We start from the raw sequence: 5865 nt of genomic DNA on the forward strand, positions 1-5865 counted from the left end.
CGCGTTGTTTCGGAGGGTTGGGCCGTCTCCACGAATTTGAGGTCCCGGTGCAAAATGTAAAATGAGGCCCTAAATGTTAAAAAATTCTTACAATTATAACGAGCTAGTATGGCTAGCACATACTCTCACTTAATTATGTAATTTTGAATATTTGTTATTTCACACAACGTTTAGAATTATGCGTGACGACCCGAGGAATAGCCAATCGATTGATAACCGAAAGAAATATCAACCGTTGTTCAAGGTGGTGTGTGTGTGGTTGGCGCGGGTGGCCAAGAGGTTTTCACCCAATATGGGTGATAGCATGGTGTTGATCTTTTACGACTTTACTGGTGCCAATATGTTGGCCTTTTCTTCTTCTTTTGTCAGATTGTTTGGCTGTATACATTCTAACTACGCAGTGACCGGGTGTTACTCATTATGCTTTGTATCCACTTAATGCTATATTTTATTAACGCCTTTATAAAAAAGTACCCAAAATACGAAATTAATGAAACTAATATAATTATTCAATATAGTGTTTGCCAAGATGAACCAACTAGAGATTTTAATTACTCAATATAGTGTTTGTATGTATACTCATTGATATAATTATTCAAGAGAAAAACAACCTAAATTAAATACTAACACTTTGTAGGCGCACATGATAGAGTGATGGATTGATCGGTAATACTGGTTGCTTTGGCTTGCGGCATTTGATGTTAACGTCTATCTTTTCCCATGCATGGTGGCTGCCGTGGTGAGCTGACATAGTTGCATGTTGAGATAAGTGGTTAATAAGGGTATTTTTTTTCATGCATGGTGACATGGTGACTCACATGACATGTCGAGAGAATTAAAGTTAGTGAGAATTAACTATTTAGGTTTATAGGATCACAAAAGATCGTTATGGGCTATGATGCTGACACTTGTGGTTAGTGATGTAGGGTTTCGTTCGAAATCACTTGTATTTGTTTCATAGAAAAACTCTTGCTAACCACCTGATAAGGCCAAGAGCCACTCGACCACTTCAGAAAAGAAAAAGAAAACAGGCAGATATGCAAATTATCTTCCCAGAGCTTCAAGCCAAGTTTTTCATGTGCAAGGCCATGTCTCTATCATCCTCATCAATCAATGGGACCGTTCTAATCCAGAGCCAGCAGCCCCTTTGCCACTCGTTCGTTGCCCGTAGTGCAAGCATGTAATACATGTCAAGTGGTTCATCTCCAAGACAAAGAAAGGACAATCCTCGGAGGCACTTCTCACGTGCGGGCACAAACTGATAATCAATTACAATTTAGACTATAAACCCACATAGCAGTACAAGTCAAGTTCTTTTTTGCGAGGGAAAAGAGGACTTTATTACTTAAGGCAGAGAGTCCGCCATACAAAGGCTTACAACCTCACTAGTCCCTGATCCAAACCACAATGGAGCAAGATAGAGAAAAAACTCCTATCCCAGTTGATCGAGCTGAACCCACCCACCGCCGGGCAGGTGCATCAGCCTCTTCTTTCTAGTTTCCGACAGGGCTACCCGCACTAGCCTCTGACCTCTACTCCAAAACCTGAACTTCACAGATCCGAACTGTAGGGGAGGTCCTGCGGCAAAATAGCTCGATGCCAGAATGATAAAAAGCTTAACACCTCTTATTTGACTTTTTCACTATTTTGAAATAAGAAAAAGATCCAAATCTAAAATGCAAAACACCGCAGTCCGAGGTGTGCATCTACCATACGCAGCAAGGCCATGGGCGACCTTGTTCTGTGTGTGACTAATATGAGCAATAACTATCTCTCTCGTACTCTCAGCAATCAACCCTTGAATGTCTTCAACCAGTATCGTGAGCATTGATTGATCCCATGTGAGTACAAGTTAAGCTTTACTCCCAATTTTAAGTATCTACACCTTTTATTTTGTTAAAATATTTTAAGTTGCAATATTATTTTAACACTCAAATGTTTAAAGGGAAACAGTGGGGAAGAAAACCACTGCAATTTTTATTGATTTAAAGAAGAATTTAAAAATATTTACAATAGTGAGGCAATAAATATTTACAACAGTGGGAAGCCCAAGCACCTATCTAATGTTACATGAGCAGCAGATCATGGAGCCAAGACAGAAATAGTGGGTCCCCGCAAAAAAAGGACAGAAATAGTGGGGCATTATTTCCTTTTAGTCCTATAAGCAAACAGGGAAAGTTCATGAAAGTATATTTGCCTCCATCTTTGAAAGCTTGTCACCTTGGCTCTGAAAATTCTGTTGTTCCTAGACATCCAGATGGCCCAAGCAGAAAAAATGATTATATCCATGAAGAAGGGAACCCTTAATTTCTGCATCAAGCCATGAAACGCCTCCGGGGCTGATGGATTCCTTCCTCTTTGAGGGCAAACAAAATTCCTGCATTCTTTAGAAAAAGGGCAACTCCAAAAAAGATGATGTGGAGTCTCCTCTTGAGCAGAGCCTAGTTTTTTAATCAATTCTCACATTTCTCGGTAATTTAAATGTTATACCTTTTTTTTGAGTCAACTCCAAAAAGATGACAAAGAGTATGAATTTATGACATATTAGAAATACCTAGAGTTTCAAAATATAATATGTCGGATATGCAACTCAAACTGAAAATCACTAACAAATTCACATATTTTAAAGCATCCACATTATTTTTAACTAAAATGTCAAAGTACCAATTTTAGCTTTTTAATATTTGAATACTTTGAACAATTATGTCAAGCATTCACCAAAACTCACAACTTTTGTTGTCCCTGTCTATTGTACCACAGAAATGACATCACAATACTGGTAGACTTATAGTGTTTAGAAATATTGTTGTTCTTCATAGGACACTGAATTCATTATCTAGAGTCGTGCATAGATGGTAGATGTAGAAGAAGCTATGAAAACATTTAGTTACGGGCCATGATGGGCATATATTTGGGGGAAATATGGCAGGTAGTTTATGCTAATGGCGTTTAATATTTTTTTTTTACTTTTTAGAACACGAATGTACTTAACATCCATGTGTCCATGTGAACATAGCCAAGGCTAAAAATGGCATCATTTCTGGGCACACATCCATGAGAATTTACTATATATCAAATATATATTGCTTTTTTAATGTCAAATAATAGCAACAATGTACACATCTCAAACTACATGTGTCTGGCTTATATTTTGTGGGCAGTCAACCATGTGTGCAAAAATCCGAGTCAGGTTATCCTCTCTCTAAGTCTAAGTTCTCAACATTGATTGGCTCAGTTGCGTCACTTAGCATAGGTTGTCGCAATTGGTCCCTCCTTCATTGTTTGTTACGATCTCTCTAAGTTCCCAACATCGATTGGCCAAGTTGTGTTATTTAGCTCAGGTTGTTGCAATTGGTCCCTCCTTTATTGTTGTCACACTCAGCTACTAGATGTATATACTTGAACTACGAAATATTGAAGTTGCAAATGCTTGAACTAGACTTGAAGTTCTGTTGAGGGGTTCTCCTCGGTGTTCATGAAACCCTCAATCAAGTGAATCAATTCATATGTTTTGTCCAAGTTGAACCATTTTTTTATCTGTTAGAATGTAAACATCTTATAATACCCTACTAAGCCAAAATTATCTAGCCATTTAGTTTTCTAGATTTATTAGTGATATTATCAATCTTCCAGCTGTATCATATATATAGTTTACTAGCTTTACATGCCCAAAATAAGCCCTTCGAGAATAGGAACCATTTTAGTAGAAGGCCCAAAGGATGTTAATGTTAAAGTACCATGCTCTAATCTATGACAGCCTCCAGATCTTTCCCTTTCCTTCAAAATATCTCTTGACCCTCAAATATGTAAGTAGAAAAATATTTGAATGTCTCGAATCATGAACCTTTCAACTCGTTACTCTATTAACAAAACCAGACTGACCAAATGGTACTTGTGTCGACTGTATATAGTGTCCCAAATTAAAGAGATGCAACACCTTGGAGTTAATAATTTGAAGTTATAAACAATGAGAGTATAAAAGTATGTTAAATAAACATGTTTTTAAGAATACAAGTCGTCCTTAAAAAAGGGACATGCCCTCCCACATGCAACCCAATTCATTAGTTTGTCCATAGTTGGTTGCAAACTCTTTTTGTAGCTTGTCATAGTGTAGAAAATGTTTCTCCCGCAGACAAAAAATCATGCCAGAACCGTTGCACAACAAGACTATTCCCCTCAAAACCGAAACCATATGTTTAGAATATAATGCTTGCACCATGTTGCTATGGACCGTTATTTTCCCAATATTATTGTTTTTCGCCTGCCTCTAATGCTAAATACAACTTATGTAACCTAGAGTCTGTGACCATTGCAACATGTGGCGTCTTTTGGTGAGACATAAGCTCCTACCTCCCTCCCTTCCACCGCATCAACATGTCCGTTCTGCTTCAAAGTGGCAATGCGTGCCACCAAGATCCATGCTTTTGACATGGGAAAGAGATCCGAAGTCACAATACCCCCACCAACTCCATACACACCCTTGTCTGGTGCCCCTGACACTAAATGCTATAAGCGCGTACCATTGGTTCGACGACTACCTGCCAACGTTCTCAAGTATTTCTCCTCCATACCATCTTCAAACTAAGCTGGTCATTCAATTCACACATGAATAAGCCACCCAACTTACAATATCCCCAATTGACTCCAAAACTTAACTCCCAAATGTTATATTTGTGTCGAATATATTATGTACGCAAGGGGTTACGTGGACTTGAAGTTGTAATTGATGTGGTTAGGTACGAGTTGTCTAGGAGTCGGACACTTGTATCCTAGGCCTCTTATATACGAAGGGGCACCACACGTTGTAACCTATGACGACTTGATAGCAACAGGTACGATGGGGAGCCGACGGCTTGTGCCGGCGTCCGGGCGGTCGGTGTTGCGGTATCTTGGGGAGGAGCGCCCGTAGTCATGCCCCGGGGATGTAGCCATATCGGTGAACCTCGTCAACAAATATCGTGCCTCGATGTGTCATCTATGATCTTGCATTAGCGTTTTATTCTAACAAGTGGTATCATGAGCAAGGTTGTGAGAAGGCTATGCGGAAGATCATCCGGAGGTACGAGGATCATGCTCGACGGGTGCCATGGAACGTTCGATTGGTGCAAGGTGGAGCATGGCGGCGATCGCGGATGCGGTCGGTGGTGTCGGACACTTCGGGCAGGAGGCCTGGACCGTTCAATGGGTTGCGGTCGGTAAGGATCGGCTAGACGTGGCGATCAGACCAGCGTAGTGGCTGTTGAAGACGTTACAGAGGCGGCGGATTCGGCTCGCGATCAGACCGACGACCAGACGAAGGGATGGCCGGATAGATCGAAGTGTAAGAGCATTAAGATACGCTCAGTGTTGTAAAGGGCAGCGGCACGGCACTGCGGACGGATTGTATCGATGATGTGAATGGCCACGGACTGATGGCGAGGTGATGACTGTTATGGCAGGGTTGGCATTGATGAGTACGTGCCACAAGGCTATAAGATCATTGGCGAAAAACAGACACGGCGTTAGCTGTTCGTCGGAATTTGCGGCAAGGTTTTTCCCAAGGTACGCGGAATCGAGAAAAGGAATGTCAGTATTTGGTTGCTCGTGTCGTAGGCGAGACGGCCGCTGGAGCCTCGAGCAGGCGTGTGGCAGTTGGTCTCGGTAGAAGCACGACGCGCAAGGCAAAGAAAAGTCAAGGCAGCAGGTTCGATCGGATAGAGGGTAGTGCACGAGGAAAGAGAATCGTGATGAGGCAGAAGTCCAGAGGTTTACATGGATGCTGTCAGCGGATCAAGTGATACGTGCGTGGGTGTACATGTTTCAGGGGACAAGTCTGCTGCTGGTCATGATTAAACAAGAGACGTGTGCATGCATAGGTCCGTGGGA

The sequence above is a fragment of the Triticum aestivum genome, chromosome 7A, assembly GCF_018294505.1.
Source record: "Triticum aestivum cultivar Chinese Spring chromosome 7A, IWGSC CS RefSeq v2.1, whole genome shotgun sequence".
Lineage (NCBI taxonomy): Eukaryota > Viridiplantae > Streptophyta > Magnoliopsida > Poales > Poaceae > Triticum > Triticum aestivum.